Source organism: Neovison vison, chromosome 7 (genome assembly GCF_020171115.1).
Source record: "Neovison vison isolate M4711 chromosome 7, ASM_NN_V1, whole genome shotgun sequence".
Taxonomy (NCBI): Eukaryota; Metazoa; Chordata; class Mammalia; order Carnivora; family Mustelidae; genus Neogale; species Neogale vison.
In genome coordinates this window covers 48025546-48044557 of record NC_058097.1, presented here as the reverse complement: position 1 = coordinate 48044557, position 19012 = coordinate 48025546, and positions in this window count along the sequence as shown.

The window sequence follows — 19012 nt, the reverse complement described above, 5'->3', positions numbered from 1 at the left end:
TTTCCCATCCTGTGTTCTCCTAGAGAAGATGCCCACAGAGCTTACCCAAGCTGGCATTTGTTTGAATGGCCAAAAGTAGACTTGAACTGGGACTCTCAAGCACTCCACCATGACCCATAATAAAGGTATGTTCTCCATTTATTGGTGGGGGTCTTGGTTTGAATCACGTGCCCATGTGACCATGCTGCATAGGTCATCGATAACCTGGAAGTAGGAGAAACCTCCCAAATGGAGTGACACTGTAGCCCAGGTCACAGATCGAAAATACACAAAATAAAAAAGTGAGCATGTAGACTGCAAATGTCCCAATTTGCACAGTGGACTCCATGGATTTAGAAAAAGAATTTCTATTTGTTTTATTTCCTAGTTATCTCCGGATTTATAGCTATATTTTGCTCATTTTTTCCCCCAGCTAATAGGCATCACAAACATCTTTTTTGCCTGAGTTGTGCAGGAGTGTCTTCACTAAACACTTGAGATTAGAGAGCTGGAAGGCCAATGGGTATTAATTCAGACATTAAACACTGGGATGTCGCATGTGAATCTATGTAGAACTTGATGAAATCACCATCCTTAGAAGCATAAGCCCTATTAAAATAAAATGTAAAAATTGTGTCTACTGTGGGTAGGGGCCCAGAGGTGGCTCTCTTCAGTCACTGCAAAGGTACAGGCAGTTCTTGGTGGTGTCATGTGATAAATACATGTAATGGGAGAAAGGAATTAGCAAATGTGGTGGGTTTCTGAGGAGTAGGGAAGTCCTACTTTATCTTCATGATTTAACTGAATTCCTATTTGTTACTGATGATGGGATGCTGTCGGATCATATTTACCGAAATTGCCCAAACCTAATTCAATAGCACTGGGTAAAGAGGGGTATTGGTAATGCACTCATGTGGGCATAGCTTTCAAAAGTCACGTGGTAGAAGGAGCCTTCTGGACACTGGGGTAGGCAGGATCAGCAAGGTGTGTGCTGTGGTTGAACTCAAGCACTGCTCTCCCAGGGATAAAAGCCCAATCAAGATTTGAGCCACTGTAGATAGGGGACCACTCAGGGAAGCTGCTGCAGTGCATTGTGGGAACTTCCTGTCTGTACTCAGTGCCATGTTCAATACCCTCCCTGGCTCTGGCTCTGTCTGCTGTAGTTTTGGAATGTAGGTGAGCTTCAGTGGGGTGGAGTCTGGAGTGATGACCAAGAAAAAATTCTTGAGGCATCTTTGGTGCAAAATGCTGTTTTATTAAAGCATGGGGAGAGGAGGAGGTCAGAAGGAGTTGCTGCCACCAGGGTCATGAGGGGTGGCTGATTTTATACTATGGGGTTGGGGAAAGGTGAGGAATAAGGGAGTTTTCAAAATGATTTTCGTATGTTGAAGACTCACAGGATACTGGAGGCCTTGCCATTGTCAAGTTAAGTTTGTTTTTCCCTCTTCGGAAGGCATTACTGTGAAGATAGTTGGGACTTTTCTGGAGGAACATTACATTTTGCCCTCTTCAAGCATCTGTCAATGGGGTGTAGACTCTAAGGTCACTTAAACATATGTACATTCCCTTCTGGAAGTTGGGTAATTGATAGAAGTGCTTTGTTTTTGTAAATTTCTAGGACATTTGTAGAACAGAAGGACATCCATGTCTTGCAGGATTGTGATCTCCATAAGTTAACTATTTGTTTTTTCCTTCAGCCAGGAGTCCCTGAGGAATGTCACATGCATCCCATGGAGGGGGAGTTGAGGGTGTCAGCTTCTGCTTTGTCCTCAGCTTGCCTTCTGGTCCCTCATCATGTCCATGACATGGATTTGTTGGAGGAACAGTTCAACATGGGATATTAATCTGCTTACCTGCCATTTGCCTCAACATGGGTGAATTAGAGAGTATTATGCTAAGTGAAATAAGAGAAAGACAAATACCGGATGATTTCACTCCTATGTAGATTCCAACAAACAAAACAAGTGAGCAACAAGAAAGAGAACAAGAAAAGGAAAGACAAAGTAAGAAAAAGACTCCTAACTATAGCAAGCAGGCTGATGGTTGCCAGAACAGAGGTGGGAAGGCAGATGCATCAAATGAGTGATGGGATTAGGAGTGCACCTGCAAGGCGCACTGGGTGTCGTATGGAATTGTACACTCTTGAGTCCTGAAAGGAATATTACCTTGTATGTTAACTAGCAGGAATGTAAAGAAAAACCTTTAAAAAATGCTTTTTACAGATGGGAGAAACTTTGTGTCTTAGGTCACCAAAATATACTTTTGGAAAGAAATTGAAACATTTATCCTTTTTCCCTTGCTGATGCTATCAAATTTGGAGACTCCTTTTGATTGTTCTTATTTATATATATATATTTTTTTAAAGGTTTAATTTATTTATTTGACTGACAGAGATCACAAGTAGGCAGGGAGGAAGGCAGAGAGAGAGGAGGAAGCAGGCCCTCTGCAGAGCAAAGAGCCCTATGCGGGGCTCCATCCCAGGACCCTGAGGTCATGACCTGAGCAGAAGGCAGAGGCCCTAACCCACTGAGCCACCCCGGCGCCCCGACTATTCTTATATTTTTCAGCCAACATGTATATATTTGCATAATTTCAATAAGCAATTGTTCTGCTTATGACAAGACACACTGACCAATGCTGCTTTTAGGAGTTCCTAGTGGCCCAGTGGGTTAGGCATCTGCCCTCGGTTCAGGTCATGATCGTAGCATCCCGCGATTCAGCCCAGTGTTCATCTCCCTACTTACTGGGGAGTTGCCCCTTCCCCTGCTGGATGCTCATTCTCTCTTTCTCAAACAAATAAAATACTACAACAAACAATTTAAGAAACCCTGGTTATATTACCAAAGCTTTCCGTAGGATGTCCTAGCTGGAAAGAGCTGCATAGACTCAGGCATGACTCGAAAACTATAAGGGATTAAGAGTCACTTTATGAAACAAATGAAGCCCCCTTAGAAAGAACATCCTGAGACCTTTTTGACAGAGTTACCAGCAGGCTTACTGTGTGAGTCAAGAAGATCATTTCCTAATAGTTGCAGGAACCTAGAGCTATTTGAGGGACTCCAAGAGAGGAGTTCACCCAAATCCATAGGTGTTCCACGAAATGTCTGGTGGCAAGGATTTGGCTTGTCTTCTGGCCTGGAGAGGCTGTTAAGAGTTCTGTCTAGGGGTGCCTGGGTGGCTTGGTCAGCTAAGCATCTGCCCTCAGCTCAGGTCCCAGGGCCCTGGGATTGAGACCCACAGAGGACTCCTTGCTTGGCCGGGAGCATGCTTCTCCCTTTTTCTCTGCCTGCTGCTCCCCCTGCTTGTGCTCTGTGTGTGTGTGTCAAATAAATCTTTGGAAAAAAAAAAAAAAAAAGAGTTCCATCTAGAGATTCAATATGAAACATTCAGCAAAGCTGCTCTTAAAGTCTGTAAGTCAAACATCTGTTCTTGGGGCACTTATGTAAATAACCAAGCCAACTTTTCCTTCTTGAACTAGCCTTATTTTCCAATAAAATTTGTGTTCATTTGGTTGTGTTTTTTGGTAACAATGAGAGTGATTATAGAGAAAAATATGTCTCAGTAATACATGTGTGTAGATAAAAGATTCTAATAACATTCATTATAAAGTGGAATAGATCCTGATTTTTTTTTTTTTCCTAGTGTCATCTGATGCCAGGGTCCAAATCCCCAAGTATTTTGATCTTTCTGTCAAGTTTCTAACTTTAATCATTTGAGGATGAAAACTGCCTTTTTTCCTGAAGCTCTGTAGACTTAGTACAAAGGACTCGATGTAACAAAATGATCCTAATAGCTCATGTAGAAACAGCATTAGGGCTGTGCCTCCATGGGCCACTAAACACATTACCAGATGCATTTGAACTGTAAACCAGGAAGATCCATCTGCACTACCTGCCCTCAGTCTATCTAAAGATAGTTCAAGTCTGACATCCAGATGTCTGCTCAATGGGCTAGCCTTAGAAGTCAGAATCTGGCCTCACCTTTTTTTTTTTTTTTTTTTTTTTAAAGAGTTTATTTATTTGACACAGAGAGCCCAAGCAGAGGGAGAAGCAGGCTCCCTACTGAGCAAGGATCCCAACTCGGGGCTTGATCCCAGGACCCTGGGATCATAACATGAGCCAAAGGTGGTGCTTAATTGACTGAGCCACCCAGGCGCTCCTTAACTTTCAATCCAATCATCAATCACAGTTCTTTTGTTTTCATATAAAAGCCTCCGTTTATTACATTACTTGTACCATAGGGTACATTTGAAAATACACCTGTGTCATTGCCTCCTGAAATGACTTTGACTCAACTGACCTATTGTCAGGCCTGGATCTTTGATATGAAACAATCTACATGTTCAACTTTTTTTTTTTTTTTTAAGATTTTATTTATTTACTTGACAGACAGAGATCGCAAGTAGGCAGAGAGGCAGGCAGAGAGGCAGGCAGAGAGAGAGGAGGAAGCAGGCTCCCTGCTGAGCAGAGAGCCCGATGCGGGGCTCAATCCCAGGACCCTGAGACCATGACCTGAGCTGAAGGCAGAGGCTTAACGCACTGAGCCACCCAGGTGCCCCTATGTTCAACTTTTAATATGTGAAACTCCCAAGGAAGTTTCAGATGGGGGAACTGAAGGGAGTCAGGACAGCCTCTCCGTCCTCCCAACCCCCGAATGTGCCACCTTGGTCTATGGATTATTTGACTTCAAGGTACTTGAGAACCTCCAGGCTCAAGAGAACATTCTCCCCCTCCATTAAGCATCCAACAGAATTATTGGGGGTCTTCCCCAGCTTTAGGGTTATTAGAGAAAAGTTTGTCTCAGGGACTGATCCTTAAGGTAGGACAAATATCTCATTACAAACTATGTGCTCTTATCAGTCTATAAAAGCGTTTTCCTGTGCTCTGAAACTTCAGGCCCTGCTTCTTTTGCCTTAGTTCAGGATCACACTTGTAACTCTTTTTTTTTTTTTTTTTGAAAGATTTTATTTATTTATTTATTTTATAGAGAGAGAGTGAGAGAGAGCATGAGAGGGGAGAAGGTCAGAGGGAGAAGCAGACTCCTCGTGGAGCTGGAGACTGATGCAAGACTCCATCCCAGGACTCTGGATTATTATGTGAGCTGAAGGCAGTGGCTTAACCAAAGGAGCAACCCAGGCGCCCACACTTGCAACTCATCTGGCCTGACAGTCTCTAGAATTTCCATGTCTATGTGGATTCTCTGTATGTACACTGATTTAATTTTATTTTCTCCTCTTAATCTGTTCCTGATAGTTTCTTAGTCCAGCCTAAATGAATCTTTAAGGGGACAGCAATTCTTGTTCTCTGACATGGTTTGATTCTAGGGCCTCAGTTCCTGGTATTTTACTTTTTAAAGTGTAAAAACAAGGTGGAACAGTAGGAAGTATTTCTACAGGAGTTGATTTTTTTTAAAGATTTTATTTATTTATTTGACACAGAGAGAGATCACAAGTAGGCAGAGAGCAGGCAGAGACGGGGAAGAAGGCTCCCTGCTGAGCAGAAAGCCCAATATGGGGCTTGATCCCAGAACCCGGAGCTCATGACCTGAGCCAAAGGCAGAGGCTTAACCCACTGAGCCACCCAGGCACCGCTACCAGTTATTTTTTTTAAGTCATTTTAGATTTTCTTTTTTACATTTATGTTATATATATATATAGTTTTCATTTTTTGTTTCCTCTCATTGTATTCAATTTTATTTCTGTGTATATGTGTTTTTCTTTCCTATTTTGGGATCCTTTTCTTATTTCTTTTTTTTCTTTCTTTCTTTCTTTTTTTTTTTTTTTTTAGATTTTATTTATTTGACAGGCAGAGGTCACAAGTAGACAGAGAGGCAGGCAGATGGAGAGAGAGGAACCAGGCTCCCCGCTGAGCAGAGAGCCTGATGCGGGGTTCGATCCCAGGACCCTGGGATCATGACCTGAGCCAAAGGCAGAGGCTTTAACCCGCTGAGCCACCCAGGGGCCCCATCCTTTTCTTATTTCTTATTTTGGATTTTCTTCTACCAACCCAACCAAAATAAGCCCAGGATCTAGTTTCTGGATCTAGTTGTCTTCTATTCTAATTTTTGTTTGATTTTATTTTCTCTCCTCAACACCCCCCCCTTTTTTTTGTTCCTTTTCTGAAGTGTACATTTTTTTCTGGTGTCATTATTGCTGTTTTTGTATTTTTTTTTCCCTCATTCATCTATTCTTTTCTGGATGTAATGACAAGATGGAAAAACTCATCCCGAAAGAGAGAAGAAGGGACACTACTCACTACCATGGATTTAATCAATATGGATATAAGTACAGTCAAATCAACAACTGTAAAGGTACTAGCTGGGCTTCAAAAAAGCAAAAAGACACTAGAAAATTCCTAACCGGAGCAATAACCAAAATCTAATCAAGTTGAAACCCAAAGGGCTATTACTGAGATGCAATTTAGGAAGGAGGCTCTAACTGCTATGGTAAATGAGGTAGAAGGGAGCATCAATGACATAGAAAACAAAACAGAGAATAAGGAAGCTGAGAAAAAGATAAAAAGCTATTGGATCACAAGGTGAGAATTCAAGAGATCAGTCATAGCACAAAGTAAAACGAGTTAGTATAATTGGGATCCTAGAGGAAGAGGCAGGGTTGGGGGGCAGGAAAAGGTTTATTTGAGCAAATTATAGCTAAGAACTTACCTAATCTTGGGAAGGAAATAGACATTCAAGTCCAGGAGGCACAGAGAAACCCCCCACAAAATCAATAAAAATAAGTCAACAACATAGAATAGTGAAGCTTGCAAAAATCAGAGATAAAGAGAAAATCCAGAAAACAGCTCAGGACAAGAGGTCAGTAAACTACCAAGGTAAAAAGAGAAGGCTGTCAGTACACCTAACCACAGAGATCTGGCAGGTGAGAAAGGACTGGCATGATAGTGTCAATGTACTAAATGAGAAAAATATGCAGCTAAGAGTAAGCTAAGAATACTTTATACAGCAAGCCTGACATTGGGAATAGGAGAGATGAAGAGCTTCCAGGCGGAACAAAAACCACAGGACTTTGTGATCACTATACCAGGCCTGCAAGAAATATTAAGGGGATCCTCTCAGCAAAGAGAGAGTCCAAAAGAAGAAACACTCAAAAGAAACAGAGACATTTTACAAAAGAGTGACTTTATAGGTAATATGATGGTGCTAAATCCCTATTTTTCAGTAATCACTCTGAGTGTAAAGGGACGAAGAAGTTCCAATTAGAAGACACAGGGTAGTCAATTCAATTCAAAACAAAACAAGACCCATCAATATGCTGCTTAGAAGAGACTCATATGAGAGCCAAACACACCTCCAGATTGAAAGTGGGGGGTTGGAGAACCATTTATCATTCTAAGGGACATTGAAAGGAAGCTGGAGTAGCAATCCTTATACCAAACTAGATTTAAACCAAAGACTAGTAAGAGGTGAAGTAGGACACTATATCATAATGAAAGGGTCTATCCAATAAGAAGACCCAACAGCTGTAAATATTTATGCCCCTAACTTGGAAGCAGCCAATTGTATAAACCAATTAATAACAAAATAAAAGAAATGCATGGATAATAAAACAAAAATAGTAGTGGACTTCAACACTGCTCTCACAGCAATGGACAGATCATCTAAGCAGAAGATCAACAAGGAAATGAGGGCTTTAAACAACACACTGGACCAGATGGACTTCACAGATATATTCAGAGCATTTCATCCTAAAGCAACAGAATACACATTCTTCCTGTGTTTGCATGGAACATTCTGCAGTATAGATCACATACTGTGTCAAAATCAGTCTCACCTGGTACCAAAATATTGGAGTTATTCCAGGCATATTTTCAGAGGCTTTAAAACTTGAACTCAATTACAAGAGAAAACTTGGAAGGAACACAAAGACTTGGAGGTTAAAGAGCATCCTACTAAAGAATGAATAGGTTAACCAGGAAATTAAAGAAATACTTTTTTAAAAATCATGACACAAGTGAAAATTAAAAACAGCAACAACAACAACAATTCAGAACCTTTGGGTTGTAGCAAAGGCAATCTTAACAGGGAAATAGTAATGCAAGACATTCCCAAGAAACAAGACAAGTCTCAAACACACAGCTTAATCTTACACCTAAGGAGCTGGACAAAGAACAGCAAATAAACCTCAAATCCAGCAGGAGAAGAGAAATAATAAAGATTAGAACAGAAATCAATGAAATAGAAAGCAAAAGAAGAGTAGAACAGATTAATGAAAATAGGAGTTGGTTCTTTGAAAGATTTACTAAGGTCTATAAACTCCAGGCCAGACTTTTCAAAAAGAAAATTGAAGAGCAAAAAGAAAAGATAAAGGACCCAAATAAAATCATAAATGAAAGAGGAGAGATCACAACCAAAACTGAATAGATATAAGAACATATTATGAGCAATATATTTCAAAAAACTAGACAATCTGGAAGAAATGCGTGCATCCTAGAATCATATAACCTATCAAAACTGAACAGGAAGGGTCTCTGGGTGGCTCAGTAGGTTAAAGCCTCTGCCTTTGGCTCAGGTCATGATCCCAGGGTCCCCAGGTCTCGATCTCTGCTCAGTGGGGAGCCTGCTTCCTCCTCTTTCTCTGCCTGTCTCTTTGCCTACTTGTGATCTGTGAATTAAATAAATAAAATCTTAAAAAAAACTGAACAGGAAGAAGCAGAACACCATAACTGGCAAAGAAATTGAAGCAGTAATCTAAAATCTCCCAACAAGCAGGAATCCAGGACTAGAGAATCTCTCAGTGGAATTTTACCAAACATTTCAAGAAGAATTAATTTGTTTTCTTCTGAACCTGTTTCAAAAAATAGCAATGAAAGGAAAACTTACAAACTCATTCTATGAAGCCAGCAATATTACCTTAATCCCCAAGTCAGACAAAGACCCCACTAAAAATGAGGATTACAGACAATATCCCTGATGAACATGAATGCAAAAATTCTCACCAGTACACTACCCACTACAATCCAACAATACATTAAAAGTTTTATTTACCATCACCAAGTGGGCGTAATTCCTGGGCTGCAAAAATGGTTCAATATCCCATCAGTGTGATATACCACATTAATAAAAGAAAGGATAAGAACCATATGATCCTCTTAATTGATGCAGAAAAAGCATTTGACAAAATATAGGATCCTTTCTTGATAAACACTGTGCAGTGTGGGGGTAGAGGGAAAGTACCTCAATATCATAAAAGCCACATTGGAAAATCCCACAGCAAATATCATGCTCAATGATGAAAAACAGAGCTTTCCTCCCAAGGTCAGGAACATAGCAGGGATGTCCTGCTATGCTCACTGCTATTCAACATAGTTTTAGAAGTCCCCTCCTCAGCAATCAGACCACAAAAAGAAAAGAAAGAAAAGGCATCTAAATTGGCAAAGAAGATATCAAACTCACTCTTTGCTGATGACATAATATTTTATGTAGAAAGCCCAAAAGAGGGGCTCCTGGGTGGCTCAGTCTTTAAGTGTCTACCTTCAGCTTGGGTCATGATCCTGGGGTCCTGGGATCGAGCCCTGCATGGGGCTCTCTGCTAAGTGGGAAACCTTGTTCTCCCTCTCCCACTCCCCCTGCTTGTGTTCCTGCTCTCGCTATCTCTGTCAGATAAATAAATCTTCAAAGAAATGAAAAACCAAAAGACTCCACCCAAAAATTACTAGAATTGAATCAGGAAGTAAAGTGGCAGGATATAAAATCATTGTAGATATTAGTTGCATTTCCATACAGTAACAATGAGACAGAAGAAAGAGAAATTAAGGAATCTATGCCATTTACAATAGCACCAAAAACCTTAGGATACCTAGAAATAAACCTAACCAAAGAGGTGAAGGGCCTGTACTGAGAAAACTATAGAACACTCATGAAAGAAATTGAGAAAGTCATGAAGAAATGGAAAAATTGTCCATGTCCATGGATTGGAAGAACAAATATTGTTACAATGTCTTTGCTACCTAGAGCAATCTACATATTCAATCCAATCCCTATGAAAATACCATCAACTTTTTTCTCAAAGCTGGAACAAATAATGCCAAAATTTGTATGGAACCAGAAAAGACCCCAAATAGCCAAAGGAATGTTGAAAAAGAAAACCAAACTTGGTGGCATCACAGTTCTGGCCTTCAAGCTCTATTATAAAGCTGTAATCACCAAGACAGCATTGTACTGGCACAAAAACAGACGCACAGATCCATGGAACAGAATAGAGAACCCAAAAAGGAACCCTCAACTCTATGGTCAACTAATCTTCGATAAAGCAGAAAAGAATATCCAATAGAAGACAGTCTCTACAGAAATGGTGTTGGAAAATTGGATAGCAACATGCAGAAGAATGAAACTAGACCGTTTTCTTAGGCCATACACAGAAATAAACTCAAAATGAATGAAAGACCTAAATGTGAGACAGGAATCCATCAAAATCCTAGAGGAGAACACAGGCAATAATGTCTGTGACCTCAGCCAGAGCAACTTCTGTCTAGACACAACTCCAAGGCAAGGGAAACAAAGGTAAAAATGAACTATTGGGACTTCAAGGTAAAAAGATTTACAGTCAACAAAACTAAAAGACAGTCAGGAACTGGGAGAAGATATTCGCAAAATGTCTTATCAGATAAAGGACTAGTATGCAAAATCTCTACTTATCAAAGTCAACACTCAAAGAACAATTAATCCAATCAAGAAAAGGACGAAAGACACAAAGAGCTCTTTCTCCAAAGAAGACATACAAATGGTCCACAGAAAAATGAAATAGTGCTCAACATCACCTAGCATCAGGGAAGTACAAATCAAAACCATAGTGAGATACCACCTCACACCAGTCAGAATGTGTAAAAGTAACAAGTCAGAAAACAACAGATGTTGGCAAGGACAAGGAGATACGGGACCCCCTTACCCTGGTTGGTGGGAATGCAAACTGGTGCAGCAGCCACTGTAGAAAACCGTATGGAGGATACTCAAAAAGTAAAAATAGAGCTACCCAATGCCCCAGCAATTGCACTACCCTGTATTTACCCAAAGAATTCAATCATAGTGAAACAAAGGGGCTCCTGTGCCCCAGTGTTTCCAGGAGTAATGTCCCCAATAGCCAAAATATGGAAAGAGTCCAGATGTCCAGTAACAGATGGATGGATAAAGAAGACATGAAATAAATATATAAAAGAATATTACTCACCCATCAAAAATGAAATCTTGGCCATTTGCAGTGATGTGGCTGGAACTACAGGGTATTGTGCTAAGCAAAATAAGTCCGTCAGAGAAAGATAATTATCCTATGATTTCACTCAAGTGTGGAATTTAAGAAACAAAACAGGATCATAGGGAAGGGGAGGGAAAAATAAAGTAAGAGAAAATCAGAGAGGTAAGACAAACCATAAGAGACTCATAACTCTAGGAAACAAATTGAGGGTTGCTGGAAGGAAGGTGGTTGGAGGATGGGGTAATTGGGTGATGGGCAATAAGAAGGGCACATGATGTAACCAGGACTTGGTGTTGTATGTAACTGATGAGCACTAAACTCTACCACTGAAGCTAGTAATGCACTATATGTTCATTTATTGGAAAAAAAAAAAAAAAGAACAGTGACATCTGTGCTTCAGACCCAAAATACAATGTGAACACAGAGTTGTGGATAAAGAGGAACAGTAGCTTCATTGCTTTGCCAGCCAAGGAGGCCTCAGCAGGTCAGAGCCTTCAAACCTGCAGCCCATCCAGAGGAAGGGGCTGGGGGTTTGTAGGGAAATACGGGATTATGGCTGATTTCCAGAGGAAATTGTGTGTCTGTGCTGTCAGCCCTGTTCATCAGGTTGTCAGGGTGGAATCAGATTCTTGAAACAATAGGCTCAGAAGGTAGGAAGGGAGGTTTATAGAAGAGAGAAAACAGTTCATTTAGTTTGAAATGGAGTCTTGCTGAAGCAGGAATGCAGCCATTTTTGTTTTTTTTTTTTTTTCTTAATTGAGAATGGCTAATCCAAGCCTTTCAGGTCTTTAAGATTTTATCTATTTATTTGAGAGAGAGACAGCATGAGAGGGGAGAAAGGTCAGAGGAAGAAGCAGACTCCCCATGGAGCTGGTAGCCCGATGTGGGGCTTTATCCCGGGACTCTGGGATCATGACCTGAGCTGAAGACAGAGGCTTTAACCAACTGAGCCACCCAGGCCTCACCATTTTGGTTTTTGTTCAACTTGATGATTTGAAGTGGTTCTGGTTCAGTCACCAGGACAAGTGTAGGAAGACAACTTCATATTTTACAGTGAGAAGCCAGTCCACATTTTCTAGAATGGGTAAAATAAAGAAAAAAGATAAAACAAACACCAAATTTCATTGAGAATGTGGATGAATTAGAATTCTCATATTGCTGATGAGAGAGCAAAAAGTAGATTCACTTTGCAAAATTGTGTGATACTTACGAAAATAAGTATCTACCAAAGAGGAGCATTTTGTCACCCTAAAATATCTGATCAGTGGGGAAGGCATGGATCTAAATGTGCTCACAATCATCTACTTGATTCCTGTTCTGTGCCTGGTCACCTCCAAATGCTTCCCCATAGGCTCAGGTGTGGAGTTTGAAAGATGATTATCACCTGAGCCCTCCCTCTCCAGTTCTATCAGTTGGTTTGGGTGAAAACAACAGTGTTGTGCTAATTGGGGGCTACAGGTGATACTCAATGAGACCAGGTGATCTGTGTTAAACTCGAGGGCTTCCTGTTATTTTTTGAGTGTTGAGAGCAGACTTTGGCTCAAGGAGAGGTCTGAGAGACTCTCCTACAAGAGTCGGGGTGGGTCATGTCCATGCAGCACACAGTTAGTTCTTATGCTGTAGCAAAATTTGTGGGCATCTGTGGAAGGGGAGGCTCCTTGAGAGCAGGGAAGGAAAAGTCAGGGATTGGTCTTCAAGTAGGAGCTGCTGACAAAATGGACGAGGAAGCTAGGACTTCTCTGCATTTCATGGTCTGGTCTTCAGGTGAGCAGTTTATACATGAAGAGACTCTGTTGGTATCTTTAAGGGCATTTTTTTTTTTTATAATATTCCTGTGATTTCTCCACAAATACCTTGTGAGAAAGAAATCTAGAGGATGAGGGGAAAGAAGAAATGGCCAGTTCTTGGGTAAGTCTTGTGTCCCAAGTCAGAGACCATGTCATGTTTTTCTCCTGAAATTCCTTGCTTTAGAAATTGCAAATGTGGGTGCGTGGGTGGTTCAGTGGGTTAAGCCTCTGCCTTCAGCTCAGGTCATGATCTCAGGGTCCTGGGATTGGGTCCCACATTGGGCTCCCTGCTCGGTGGGGAGCCTGCTTTCTCCTCTCTCTCAGTCTGCCTTTCTGCCTACTTGTGATTTCTCTCAAATAAATAAAACCTTAAAAAAAAAAAAAAGACTTAAAAGAAAAAAAGAAACTGCAAATGTTGGGCGCTTGGGTGACTTAGTTGTTAGGCAGCTGCCTTCGGCTCAGGTCCTGATCCCAGGGTCCTGGGATCGAGCCACGTGTCGGGCTCTCTGCTCAGTGGGAAGCCTGCTTCTCCCTCTCTCACTCTCCCAGCTTGTGTTCCCTCTCTCGCTGTCTCTCTCTCTCTGTCAAATAAATGAATGAATCTTTAAAAAATAAAAAAAGAAGAAGTTGCAAATGTTGATTCCTCTGGTTTTTAAGTTTCTGCATCATGTTACCACCTATTTATAAAACCTTTCCAGAAATGACACTCAGGGCTAGGTCTTTGAACACTTCTCGCCTATATCCCAGATCCTTCTCTCCCGTGTCTCCAACCAGACTTCCAGTAGGGCCTTCAGTGTTTGTCACTGAATTAAAGTCCTTTGTGTGTTGAAAATACTCCTCGGTGACAGATCCGCAGGGGAAAGTGGTGAGTCCAGGTTTCCTATTGCTGTCAAGGTCTGTTCCTGGTATCTCGGTGAAGGAAAACGTCATCTAGGTCCCACCTGGATACTTTACCAGCTCTCTCTAGCCCAGAAGCAAAAAAACACACAAATATCCATGATGGATATGAGGTCCAGAATAACTGGCAACGTTTTCAGACTGCAAATAGGTGTCTGTGTGAGTCTTGTTCTTGAGAATGTGAAAAAGATGCTCTACTAGAGATATGATGGGGGGCACCTTGGTGGTTCAGTGGGTTAAAGCCTCTGCCTTCAGCTCAGGTCAAGATCCCAGGATCCTGGGATCGAGCCCCACATCGGGCTCTCTCCTCAGCAGGGAGCGTCCTTCCTCCTCCTCTCTCTCTGCCTGCTGCTCTGCCTACTTGTGATCTCTGTCAAATAAATAAATAAAATCTTTTAAAAAATATATGATAGGGGACGCCGGCATGGCTCAGTCATTAAGCATCTGCCTTCAGCTCAGTTCATGATCCCAGGGTCCTGGGATGGAGCCCCACGTTGGGCTCCCTGCTCAGTGGGAGGCCTGCTTCTCCCTCTCCCACTCCCCAAGCTTCTGTTCCTCTCTCACTGTCTCTTTCTCTATATCAAATAAATAAATAAAATATTATAAAAATATGGACAAGGAGTGTTAAAGAGGAGAAGGGAGTTGGGGTAAACTGGAAGGGGAGGTGAATCATGAGAGACTATGGACTCTGAAAAACAATCTGAGGGGTTTGAAGTGGTGGGGGGGTGGGAGGTTGGGGTACCAGGTGGTGGGAATTATAGAGGGCATGGCTTGCATGGAGCACTGGGTGTGGTGAAAAAATAATGAATACTGTTTTTCTGAAAATAAATAAATTGAAAAAAATTTTTAAAAAATATGATAGAGAGGCCTCTGGGTGGCTCAGTCGGTTTAGTTTTGGACTCTTGATTTCTGATCTGGTTGTCATCTCAGGGTCCTAGAACGGAGCCCCATTTCTGGCTCTGCACTCAGAGGCGAGACTGTGAGATTCTTTCCCCCTTTCCCCTGCCCCTCCCCTCCTCTTTCTAAAATATAAAAAAGTCTCTAAATAAAAATAAAAATTAAAATAAAAAAAATAACTTCCCCACTACCCTTTCTGAAAGAGTTCCACTCCCAATATATTTCAGGAAAACCAATGGATGCCTCTTTCCATGGCAGTGATTTGGGTAGATATGCAGGATATACATTTAAGCCCTTGGAGTTCCCTATGCTCATGGTCTACAGATGTGACAGAAAACCACTGCATGTTCAGCATCTGCCTGTATCAGTTGTAGGTGGCGGAGCTGACAAGTGAGATTAGTGTGATGGAGAAGTTAATGGTTTTTGCTGTGTCATGAGCCATAACATACTCTGTACTTTGCTAGGAGCTTCCTGTCTTTTTTTTTTTTTAATCTATTTACTTATAAAAGATTTTATTTATTTATTTGACAAACCGAGATCACAAGCAGATAGGCAGGCAGAGTGAGAGGGGGAAGCAGGGTCCCTGCTGAGCAGAGAGCCTGATGTGGGGCTCAATCCCAAAACCCCGGGATCATGACCTGATCCAAAGGCAGAGGCTTTAACCCATGGAGCCACCCAGGTGCTCCTATTTATTTATTTATTTTTAGTGTTCCAAGATTCATTGTTTATGCACCATACCCAGTGCTCCATGCAATACGTGCCCTCCTTAATACCCACCACCAAGCTCACCCATCCTTCCTCCCCGACCCCCCGCCAATACCCTCTGTTTCTGAGTCCACAGTCTCTCATGGTTCATCTCCCCCTCCGATTTTCCCCAACTCCCTTCTCCTCTCCATCTCCCAATGTCCTCCGTGTTATTCCTTATGTTCCACAAGTAACTGAAACCATATGATAATAGACTCTCTCTGCTGGACTTATTTCACTCAGCATAATCTCTTCCAGTCCCGTCCATGTTGATACAAAAGTTGGGTATTCATCCTTTCTGATGAAGGCATAAGACTCCATAGTGTATATGGACCACATCTTCCTTATCCACTCGTCTGTTGAAGGGCATCTTGGTTGTCTCCACAGTTTGGCGACTGTGGCCAGTGCTGCTATGAACATTTGGGTACAGATGGCCCTTCTTTTCACTACATTTGCATTTCTGGGGTAGATACCCAGTAGTGCAATTGCAGGGTCATAGGGGTAGTTATATTTTTAATTGCTTAAGAAGCTTCCTGTCTTCTGCTGGGTTTGGAAAATTGTGAGTGGCCAGCTTGTTACATTTTAAAATGTGTGTAATTTGGAGTTTTTAATAGTCCTTGAGATTGTCCATGGACTTTATTAAAAATAAAATATATATTTATGGGTCTGTTTCTACTCTTATTTACTTGTTTTTAGATTTGATTTTATATATATGTGAATTCATATGGTATTTGTCTTTTTTTTTTACTTATTTCCAATAGCATAATACCTTCTGGGTCTATCCACAGTCACAAATGTCAAGAAACAATGAAAAAAGCAGAAAGAGACCCATAAAGACTATGAATAACCTGCTGGTTACCAGAGTGGAATGGAGAAAGATGATGGGCAAAATGAGGAAATGGGAATGGGAAATACAGGCTTTCAGTTATGGAATTAACAAATCCTGGATGGCAGGGAGTGGCACCTGGGTGGCTCAGTGGGTTAAATCCTCTGCTTTCCGCTTGGGTAGTGGTCACAGGGTACTGGGTTCAAGTCCCACATCGGGCTCTCTGCTTAGCAAGGAGCCTGCTTCCCCCTCTCTCTCTCCCTGCCTCTCTGCCTACTTGTGATCTCTGTCTGTCAAATAAAGAAATAAAATCTTTTAAAAAATCACATTTAAAATTTTTTTTAAAAAGACATCAGTCCTGAAATTTATGGAAATTACTACTCCCACTTCATTCTAACAGCCCTTGAATGCTTTTAACCACTTCTATTCTGTATTTTGAAGACAATAGAGTGGATTTGAAATGCATAACATAATCTATGTGTGAACTTAATGTATTTTAATTAGTAAAACTTAATGGTTTTTAAAGTGTTAACACGGATGTGTAATGAATGACATATTATCCCAGCACCAAGAACGCATCTCATTTTACCGAAGGTTGTAGGGAACTGATGGTATCTATCCCCTATTTGGTAATGGAGAAATGGTAATTAGGTAATGAGAAAATGGAGCATTTTCTCAGTGCTCTGAAGGTTTAAATGACGTATGATTATTTTGTCCCCCTAGTATTGTATCCTCTTCACTTTGTGAACGCTGCAGTATTATGACGGATATGTTGCCGATCATGTGGAGGTACTGTAGGTGTTTTAGCTCACGTGCTCCATGATACTGCTATTCAGCATCCACTGTGGGTGCCCAGTTGTTCTGCAGGGACCCTGAACGGGCTCCAGTCCCTGTCACTAGTGCGTTCTCTAAACAACACGATGCAGAGTCACAAGCTAATGTAACTGCTGATATGACAGCCCCAGCGAACCCTTCTGAGCCGCCATCTTTCCTTTTTCCCAATTCTTTCCCCTCCCAGGGTCCTTGGAGAAGACTCCCACAGAGCTGACCTAGGCCTGTTGTGGTCTGAACAGTCTAATGCAGACTCCTTCCTGGGATTCTAAAGCACCACGGCCCCAGATAGAGGTATGTGCCTCGCTTTGCATGTAGGGGTGTTGCTGGGGTGTGTTTCTGAAGTAAACATGCACATCGAACAGTGCTGGGTGTGTAACAGGTACCTCCTAAGTAGGAGAAACCTATCCCAATAGGAGTGATATTGTAGCCCAGGGGAGAGAAAGAGAAGATTGACATGATGAGCATTGGGTGTTCTACTTAACTGATAAATCCTTGAACACAATGTCTGAAACTCATGATGTAGTATATGTTGGCCAATTAAAATTTAAATAAAAAAAAGAAAATACAGAAGATGAAGAATTAGCATGTGGAGAAGGACAACGGTCCTGAGTTGGACACCAGACTCCCTGGATTGAAAAAAAATGACTCCTACTTGTTTTATTTCCTAGTTGTCTCCAGACCCCCAGTTGTATTTTTCCTCATTTTGTTGCCAGGTACGTAGGCACCACAACCATTCTTGTTTGCCCAAGTTGTGGGAAGAGTGTCCTCACTAAACACTTAATTGAGATTAGAGAGATGGACCAGCAATGGGTGTTAATTCAGACATTTAGCATGGGGATGTGGGATGTAAATATAAGTAAAACAAAATGAAGGCACTAACCTCGGAGAGAGAGTCCAGTCTTATTAAAAGAAAATGTGAAGAACTTTTTCCCATGTGGGGAGGGACCTGGAGGGGCTCCCTTTAGTCACTGCAAAGGCACAGGCAGCTCTTGGTGGGGTCATCTGTTGAATGCATGTAATGGAGAAAAGGAATTGGCAGATGTGGTGGGTTTCTGAGGAGTAGTGAAGTCCTACTTAATCTCCATGATTTAATCAAATTCCTGTGTCACTGAGGACCAGATGCTGTTGGATGACAGTAATGACTGTGATGGCCCAGGTCTAGATCAGTGGCAGTGAATAGAGGAGGCATATTGGATGACGTAATCATTCGGGCATAGCTTTACAGCACATGGCAGAGTAGATGTTGGACATGAAGTAACCTGCTAGACAGTGGAATAGGCAGGGTCAGCAAGGCGTGTGCTGTGGTTGCTCCTGAGCTCTGGTATCCCAGTTATATAACGCAAGCATGGGTCAGATCCACTGCAGATGGGGGACCTTTCAGGAAAGCTGCTGCCCTGCTGTGTGGGACTTTCCTCCCTTTAGTCAGCACCTTGATGAGTATATCCCCTGCTCTGGCTTTGTCCTTTCCATGATGTTGGAGGAGCCGTTCGACAGGGAGAGGCTGTGGGCTTTTCTGCCCCCAAACAGACCCAAGTGTTCATTGAATCGTGAATGAATAAAGACTGAGGATATAGATATAGATTGGAGATTGATGATAGATAGATAGATGCTAGAATAGGGGTGCTTGGGTGGCTCAGTGAGTTAAAGCCTCTGCCTTCAGCTCAGTTCATGATCCCAGGGTCCTGGGATCGAGCCCCGCATTGGGCTCTCTGCTCAGCAGGGACCCTGCTTCCTTCCCTCCTGCCTCTCTGCCTGCTTGTGCTCTCTGTCTGTCAAGTAAAATAAATAAAATCTAAAAAAAAAAGATAAATGGTAGAATATAATATAGTTTGGAATATTTAA